At 42.6% G+C, this 9,643-nt stretch overlaps 1 long non-coding RNA gene across 1 annotated transcript; it reads right to left on the bottom strand.

Moving 5' to 3' along the window:
* Positions 1-2,992: 2,992 nt before the first annotated feature.
* On the bottom strand, positions 2,993-7,997 carry LOC138844220 (uncharacterized). Its single transcript, XR_011379782.2, has 2 exons — positions 7,632-7,997; positions 2,993-3,329 (listed from the first exon to the last, which is right to left on the bottom strand). It is a non-coding gene; the product is annotated as an uncharacterized LOC138844220 (long non-coding RNA).
* Positions 7,998-9,643: the final 1,646 nt, after the last annotated feature.

Genomic DNA, 9,643 nt, shown 5'->3' with positions numbered 1-9,643 from the left:
AGCCTCCTTTAGAGCTTGAAAAGTTTTAAACACTGGGGCTGGCGCTGTGGTGCAGCGGGTTAAAGCCCTGGCCTGAAGCACCAGCATCCCATAAACATCAGGAGAGAACTTGTCCAGGAGTTAGGTCAACACTGGAGTTGTAGAGTGGGCAGTCAGCACGGAGGGGACGTTTGAAGCTCAGTAGAATATAGAGGGCAAGTCCTTCATGTATGTCTGGCTTTGGGTCTTTGGCCTTTCTGTACCTCAATTTTTTCATCTGTAAAATGGGGGTGTTAATAAGCACCTACCTCATGAGATTGTTTCAAGGATCAGATGAGTTCATCCATATGAAGTACTTAAAACAGACTTGGCATGAGTGAACTCCTGATACCAAGGAAGCAGCTGAAGTCCTTGGGCAAGGAAGGCAGAGTGAGAACAAAAGCAGCTCAGGAGGAACCCGGGATCCGGGGAGGCAGGGAGGGCAGATGGAGTGTTCCCAGCAGCTCAGACGGTAAACGCTTGGTGGGTGGCTTTGACAAAGGTTGTGGGAAGGAGCCTGAAAAGGAGCATTCAACACGCCGAAAACCAGCTGTGAGGTCGGAGGGAGAGCGCCTAGGAGCGCTTATCAGAGTCGCGGTCAGGAATGCTGTAGCTTGTAAAGGCTGTTTCAGGCCACAGGAAGTCAGACTGCATCCATGACAGAATGAGTGGTGGACGCTTGTTTTCCGTCTGGCTGAGTAACTGTAGTGGAAGCCACTCTTTGACAACAGTTGACGGCAAAAGGAATGAGAGAGAACGTAGTAGCTGGAGGGTGATCCAAGGTTGAAAGAAAGTCCTTGTGTGTTATTGAAGCGTGGACAGACTTGCTAAAAGAAAGAAACCAGTGCGAGAGGAAGCGGTGATTAACAGAGAAGGAACCTGGAAGGAGAGAAGGAGATGGAACCAAGACTTGAGGTACAAGGGAACAGGCTAATTGGTAAGGACAGGCATGTGTGAGGGGTGGTAAGTTGAGGAAGTTCTTAAAGTTCGTGAGGAGAACTTGAATTTCTGGAAGAGCAAATACACAGCTGAGTGGTAGGGAGCTTACTCCTTTACCGCCTGTGCCAGGTTCTCCAAGTTGGCTCACTCCTCTAGTCTGATCGGACTACCTGCTTGTGCTACAATACAAGGTAGTAGTTGGCAAGCTACAGCCATTGGGCCATCTTTAGCCCACTGTCTGTTTTTGTTCCTCTCATGAGATAGCAATGGCCCTCACTTGTGTGTGTGTGTAAAAATATACAACCATAAAACTCACCATCTTCACCATACAACTCAGTGGCATTAGTACATTCATGATGTTGTGTAACAGTCACCACTCCATTTCCAGAATCCTTGCCAGTGCCCATTTCCAAACAGAAACTCTAGACCCAATCAACACTAATGTCCCATTCAGTCCTCACTGGCCCCCAGTCCCTGGCAACCACTATCCTACTTTCTCTCTCTGTGAATTTGCCTATTCTAGGTCCCTCAAATAAACAGAATGATACAATATGTGGTGTCCTTTCTGGTGTCTGCCTTATTCCACTTAGCATAACGTCTTCCAGGTTCAGTTATGTGGTGATATGTAGTAGAATTTCATTCCTTTCTGTGGTTGAACAATGTTCTATTAAAGGTGTATACTATCCCTCTTTTACCCAATCTCCTCTTGATGAATCCTTGGATTGCTTCTACCTGTTAGGAACACTACCGTCACGAACATATGTGTATGAATGTCTGTTCCAGTCCTTGCTTTAAATTCTTTTGGTTGTATTCTCAGAAGTGGGATTGTTGGATCATACGGCAATCCTATTTATAATCTTTTAAGGAATTGCCATACTGTTTTCCATATTATGTATATCAGTTTACTTTCCCACCAAGCATGTACAAAGTTTATGAATTCTCCATAATCCTCATCAACACTTGTTACTTTCTGGATTTTTGAAAGCTAGAATGGTCCCTCATTGGGAGCCAGTCTAAGAGATGTGAAGTGGTATCTCATTGCAGGTTTCATATGGGAGCAGGCTGGGTAGTCATGGAAGCCTTCTAATGAGTGTGAGCAGGTACTCGTTGTGGTGTTCATTTGCACTTCCCCAATGGCTAGTGATGTTCATCATCTTTTCTTGTGCTTATTGGCCACCTGTATATCTCCTGTGGAGAAATACCTACTCAAGTTCTTTGCTTATGCAGTAGTGTTGATGTTGGTGTCAATGTTGAGTTCTAGGAGTTCTTAGTGTATTCTGGCTATGACTCTCTATCAAACATGTGATTTGAAAATATTTTTTGTTTTAACTATTCTGTGGGTTCCTTTTTTATACTGTTGACCATATAGGTGAGTGCTTATGTGAGTTATCCCATATGCTCACATATGTGAGTTTATAGATATTAGATACGAGTTATCCAACACTCCTTTAATAAATCCCTTCCTGCTTTGACAGCTAATGTGGCCTTCATTATCTACAAGCAAGAACCCTGACTGGCACATTTAGTAAAGATGATGATATTTTACAAGGTAATATTTCCTGAAAAAGTAGTGTTTTGTGAGAAAACTCTTAATTTTTTTTTAAAAAAGATTGATTTATTTATTTGAAAGGCAGAGTTACAGAGAGGCAGAGAGAGAGGTCTTTCATCTGCTGGTTCATTCCTTAGTTGGCTGCAACGACCGGAGCTGTGCCAAAGACTTGGGCCATCTTCTACTGCTTTCCCATGCAAAAGCAGAGAGCTGGATTGGAAGTGGAGCAGCCAGGACTTGAACTGGTTCCCATATGGGATGCTGGCACTGCAGGCAGCAGCTTTACCCACTATGCTACGGCGCTGGCCCTGAAAACTTTTCATCTTAATTGTGACTTTCTCATCAATCTTCACTGCCTATAACCCTCCAAATTATACATCAATAGGAAACACAATAAAGATGATCAAAGGAATAAACACAGAATTTAGACACAGAAAAGGTAAAAACTCTGAGTAACAGAAAAAAACCCATAACAGAAATAGCACATTTAATTGTAGGAATTATTTTATTCCCTGGACATTTGATTTCATTACACCTGAATGAGAAAGAGACATATCTAAAGAGAAATGAAATCCTACGAGTCTGACTTTCTGAAGCAGAAATCCTGAGTGTCTCACAAGAAGGAGGGCAACTTCTCTCTACAGGGCAGGGCCGGCTGATCACGAAGTAACACATCTCGGAGAGGATGGAGGTGGGCAGGGGGAGAAGGACGAGGCCCTGGGCCCAGAGCCGGGAATGCAGCCTTCTCTGTTAGTCTGCTTCTGTACTGAGTGAGTGACGTCACTTAGAGCTGCTCCTCTTGCTTCCAGCCAAAGATCGCACTCTTAAAAAAACACCAAGAGCTCAAATTAGAATGCTTGCTTTATTGTTATTTATGCCTGATCTCTATTTTTCCCACACAGCCGTGTGGATGAGTAATAATGACATCATCGCAACAACAAAACCCTTTACACAAACCCTGCTACAGGAAGGCACATGTTTTTCAGTCCTCTCCTTTTTTCCATATGATTTCCCTGTCTATTATTATCAGTCTTGTGGAGAGAGGAATAGTTCTGTCCTATGGTCACCATTCCCGTAAAAAGAATTTTTCCCATCTTAGCCCATGTGAGAAAAGTTGGGAGACAGATGAAGAAAAAAATTTTTATTTTTATTATTTATTGTTTATTTAAAAGGCAGAATAATAGAGACAGAAAGAAAAGACAGGGGTCTTTCATCCACTGGTTTACTCCCCAAATGGCTGCAAATGCCAGAACTGGGCCAGGACAAAGCCAGGAGCTTTGTATCCCACATGGGTGGAAGAGGTCCAAGGACTTGGGCCATCTTTGCTGCTCTCCCAGGCACATTACAGGGAGCTGGGGTGGAAGCAGAGCAGCTGAGATTCAAACCGGCACTACTACGGGATACTGGCATTGCAAGTGGTGGCTAACCTGCTGCACCACAATGCAGCCCCAAAGAGAGCAATTGTACATGGAACGTTGCGGTAAGACAGACACACACTGAGAGTGATGAGATCGTTGTTGAAGGAATCAGAACGGAGAAGAAGCAAGACACAGCAAGTGGGTCAGCTCGAACTGAGTGGAAGGCTGACAAGGAAGGCAGATCTCTTCAAAGAAAAGCACACTCTTGAAGGAGTAAGGAGTGGTTCTACTCTTGAAGTGCACACCTAAGGCACTGGGGCACTTTGGGTCCTCACCTTTCGTAGGTGAAGAACAGCCTGTGCAATCGCTTGTGTCACAACCAGCTAATGACACGCAGCTCCAGACAGCTGGGAAATAATTAACTGCTTGCCCTTCATTTCAGCCTACAATTAGACAGTGATGGGTGCAATTATTTGTGTGTGCAATTTTCCAACAGCAAATAATTGTGGCTAGAGAGTAACCTGCATTGGCAAAGTTAAAGATAATGAAGGCCCCTTTTAACAAGTTAGTGCTTAAAATGTAAGCAAATATATATTTGCTTAATGAAAAGACACTCCTGACTTTTTTGTAATTATGTTTTTATATTTTAACAACTGCTTTCCCTAGCCCATTTGTGGACCTCACCAAAGCATCATTGGCATAGTATAATAACAATTAAAATCTAAGTAACCAATGCCACATCACAGACAAACCAACTCTGAGTCCTACTGAGACGTTGTAGGTATCTACAGTGTCTAGGTTATTTTGCAACACTGTGCTGTAGCAAACTAACAGCAGTGCACACAATGCTTGACTATAAACATACAAACACATTCTCCCGGGGGGAGAGCCAGCATTCCCCCCACTGTGGGAAAGCCCTTGTTGAGTCCATTTGTAAGTTTACATCAACATTCCTGATCTATTCGGATGTCTGTTCTGTGGCTTCTCCTTTGAACTGACTGTAACATCTGCCCGGATCCCTCAGTAAAGGGTGAGTTAAATAATAGTTAGTATCTATTTATTTTGTATCTGAGTAAGAGTCAGGATTTTATCTTTTTCGATTTGGAGATCCTCTATTGATTTGGAGATCCTCTACCGAGGTGCTCAGTAGAGTGGACTCAGAGAAACAGGGAAACTCCATCAACAGAAATGGTATCGGGGGGCACCTTCAGATGTTGGTGGGAAAATGAGGTTAAAAGATAAGTCTATGTTGGTGAAAACCCTCTTTGAAATATACACACGGTGTTTTTCATAATACGCATTTCCCATGGATGTTTTAGAGACCCTGCACGCTTCACTAACAGCCTAAGGCCAGGCACATCTGTTCTTGGTTTTTAGAGTCGAAATCAAAGTGGCAACAGAGCTTCACTGTTGGCTTTTCTAATGTTCATTTTCTCTCTACTAGTTTTGTTTATGGCTAATAAGTTTTTCCCCCCAGTTGATGACAGTAATGATTAGGAACTTTTTATAGTGCAAGCACTTGATTTCTGGAAATGAATTACTGGATTATAAAGATCTAGTCTCTGTTGAGTGATTTGTTCATATTTTTATGTGTGTTGGCATGTCTGCTTGGCTATTTGGAAGGTCAGAGAGAAAGAGATTTGAAGACGCCAGGCTACTGGCTTTGAAGATGAAGAAAGGGCTGTAAGACGAAGACTGTCAATGACCTCCAGAAACTGAGCAAGACCAAAAAGAGGCACTTTCTCCTACAGCTTCCAGAAGGAACACAGCCCCTTGATTTTGGCCCTTTTGACCCATTTCAGATTTATGACCTTCAGAACCATAAAATAGTAAATTGGCATTATTTCAAGCCACTACGTTTGCATAATTTATTAGAGTAGCAGCCAGAAACTAATCCTTAAGAACATGTTCTTTCCCCAGGTTAGGATTGGGAAAGTGTTATTCAACTAAGACCTGGAATGTCATTTTTGAGGGTGTTGCTGCTCATTTTATTATACTTGCTTTTAAAGAACTATGATTGACTCTATGGTAGCACCAGTCACAAAGCCCTTCTAGGTAAACTGTCCTGATATTTGGCTTAATGCATCTCTACCTTACAGATGGGGATGACTTTGCTCAAATTTATAACTACTGCAAGTAGAATCTGGTCAAGAGTTTCTTGGACTTGGTTTCCTACCCCCAGGCAAGCAAGTAATATAGGCTTTGAAAGGTCCAATTGGATTCTTTAAGGAAAATTAACACTCTTCCTACACCTATAAGAATAATCTGGCCAAATGTAAACAAGCTAGTGTTGTTTTTAAGTCAAGAATAACCTATGATGAGATGTTATGTTTTAATCAAAAAGAGGAAAGTGTAAGGAAAAAAATTAGACTTCAAAATAAGCAAGAGACTGCTGCATGGCCATCTACCAATGACTGGATAAACAAAACGTGGCCTACACACACCGTAGAATACTCAGCCATACAGAAGGCTGAAATCTCGTCGTCTGTGATAATGTGGATAGACCTGCAGCTCGTTAGGAAACAAGCCAAGCACAGAAAGATAAATATCCCATGACTTCACCCACACGTGGAGTCTAACAAACAGGGCATTGCATAGACGTTAAAAATACAGGGTGCTTACCAGAGGCTGGTGAGGGAAGGAAGGGGAAAGGCTGATTGACAAGTGCAAGGTTATAGCTAGCTAGGAGTAAGAAGTTCTGGGTTCTCCTGCGTAGTATCTCTCGGCCTTACATAATGTTAAAGTAAAATATACTTCTTTATTTAAAAAAACCTAAATATAGGATTTTGGATGCTTTCACTGTAAAGAAAAGTGAAATGCTTAGAAGGATAAATGTATTTACCCTGATTGGATATTGCATAATGTATACAAATAATGAAATATCACATAGTATCTCATAAATATGCACAATTTTTATTATGCACAATTTGTTATAAAATGAAACTACTGGATGGGTATTTTTTCCACAAAATGCTGAAACCTTCAGAAACTATCTGATTCTATAGGGACATGCCCTTTGTTTTGACTAGACTATGTTCTAACTCTACAAATTATAGCAAATTGACAGCACTGCAAATAACTTTTGTCCCTAGACATGCAAATAAATCCTACTCAGTGGTGGAGGGACAATAGCCAATTCTGTGTCTAACTGAAAATGTATTTTAATATTCCTGATCTAGACACATGTCTGCTTTGTGGACCCTTCTTTGGACCATCTGCATATCTGCCTGATTCCCTTAGTAAAGAACTCAAATAGAACCTTTAATACATGTTCATTTTATATCTGGATGATAATCACATTGTTATCTTTTTTGAAAATTGTCCTTTACCAAGTCTTAGGTAAATAATATTATTAATCAGTTTATATGTGTTCATTTAGGGGAATTTGTTATTTCATGCAATCCATATTATGGTCAGGTAGCTATGCTTATTAAAAATCTGCTTCATCTGTTAATTCAGTTTACATCTCTATGATTTCATCTATTTGTCTTTTTTATAATCCCAAGAATTGGTCTTTTTAAAATATTTCAAGGCATTACCTAGAACTGTGTCTGATTCCGTCTTGGCCCAGCAGCAGCAGCAGTGCTTGGAAAGATCTTAGACATTTTCCAGCAGTCTGGGTTCTGGCAATCCTCTGGTTAGTAACTTATTTTTTTTAATCAAAAGAGTGACAGAGGTGGGGGAGTGGGGTGGGAAACAGAGAGAGAGAGAGAGAGAGAGAGAGAGTGGGAGAACTCCATCCAGTGGTTCACTCCCCAAATGCTTACAACAGGCAAGGCTGCGCCAGGCTGAATCCAGGAGTCAGGAACTCAATCTGGGTCTCCCATGTGGGTGGCAGGGGCCCCACTTCCTGAGCCAGCAAGTGCCGCCTCCCGGGGTATGCGTTAGCAGGAAGCTGGACCAGGAGCAGAGCTGGGCCTAGAAGCCAGGTGCCTGGATAGGCGTTCACATCCAAAGCAACTTCTTAACTGCTACGCGAGCATCCATCCCCATCTGGCTAATTCTAGTGCACCTTCCCGTGTGCTGTCCACCAGCAGCCGGCGTCTTCGCTAGAGGGTGTGATGTGTGACTGCTGAGTGGTCCCCCCCTGCGTTGGTGTCCTGGACATCTGCCCCCAGGGACGATCATGTGGCCTGCACTCGGCTGACCTCTCCACCCAGCAGATGTTTCCACTTTTTGCCTTTCTGAGCAGCAGTCTCACTGGACAGCTGCCCAGCTTCCTCCTTCTGATCTGAGCGTGATCGGGTGATCTCAGCTCTTTCAGAGCAGGGACAACGCACGTGCTCTGAGCAGAGGAAGCTCCTGACCCGGGTCTCCAGCTCTGCGTACCCCAGAAGACAGCCTCTGCCAACTGTGCCCTCCCCCTCCTCAGCCGCACAGAGCGGGGCATCCCCCGGAGCTGTCCTTTTAGGCTGGCCGACAGACAGGAGCACCATTCCACAGTTCTGTGTTTCCGGGTAGCCCTACAGTGTGCCTCTGTGCATTGCTTTGAATTATGGGAGTGCTATTTTCATTTTTATTTAAAGTATTTTGAATTAATTTTATTTATTTGAGGGCACAGAGACAGACACACACACATACACACACACGTATGAGAGAGAGAGAGAGAGAGAGAGAGAGAGAGAGGAAGAAAGAGATCTTCCATTCATGGGTTCACTCCCCAAATGCCTACAACAGTCAGGGCTGGGTCAGGCCAAAGCAAGGAGCTGGGGACTCCATTCAAGTCACCAGCCTGGGCATCAGGGACCCGACCACCTGAGCCATCACCTGCTGCGTCCTAGGGTGGGTATTAGCAGGAAGGTGCAATCGAGAGTGGAGCTGGGACTTGAACCCAGGGACTCTGATATGGGATGAAATCATCCCAAGCAGAGTCATAACCCCTAGACCAAATGCATGACCCCTATTTTGATTTTTTAAAATCACACATACAAAAATATTTATGGGAATGATTCTAGTTTTGTGAAAATATTTTTGTACATAAAGAAGACGCTGGCATGGTGGTCATTGCCAGTGATTATAGATGAGTTTTATCATTACTTCATCATCATTTTCTAATTCTTTGCACAAATAACTGAAAAAAAAAAAACAAAGCAAAAAACACCCAGCTGCATCATGCATAAAGTGCTCACATTCTTTGTTATTGTCTGGTGCCTAAATGATCCACTACATTGTTTAAAAAAAAAAAAAGTCTTTCAGGCATGGAAAGCCAAGACACTCTGGCAAAAGATCTCTGCGAGTGAGATCCCAGTGGAAAGAACAGGTCATCAAAGAAGGAGGTACCTTTCTCTGAAGGGAGGAGAGAACCTCCACTTTGACTATGACCTTGTCTAAACAAGATAAGAATCGGAGAACTCAGAGGGCTTCCATAGCCTTGGAAACTCATGACTGGAGCATAGGGAGATTACTGATGCCATAGACAGGAGTGTCAATTGGTAAAGTCAACAACAGGAGTCACTGTGCACTTACTCCTCATGTAGGATCTCTGTCCTTAATGTGCTGTACATTGAGATTTAATGCTATAACGAGTACTCAAACAATATATTTCACTTTGTGTTTCTATGGGGGTGCAAACTGTTGAAATCCTTACTTAATGCATACTAAATGGATCCTCTGTAAAAAAAAAAAAAAAAAAAGGAAATTATCAATTCCCAACTTGACTCTCACTGGGATTAAACATGACAATAGGTCTGCTCTGATTTCATCATCATTTAAAAAAAATCATCTATTATTTTTCACTTTATGTTTCTGTGTGGGAGCAAACTGTTGAAATCCATACTTG

This window comes from Oryctolagus cuniculus, chromosome 11 (genome assembly GCF_051225735.1).
Source record: "Oryctolagus cuniculus isolate XC-2025 breed Fujian yellow rabbit chromosome 11, ASM5122573v1, whole genome shotgun sequence".
Classification (NCBI taxonomy): Eukaryota; Metazoa; Chordata; class Mammalia; order Lagomorpha; family Leporidae; genus Oryctolagus; species Oryctolagus cuniculus.
The sequence above is the reverse complement of the archived record's forward strand: the minus strand, read 5'-3'. Positions and strand labels throughout refer to the sequence as shown.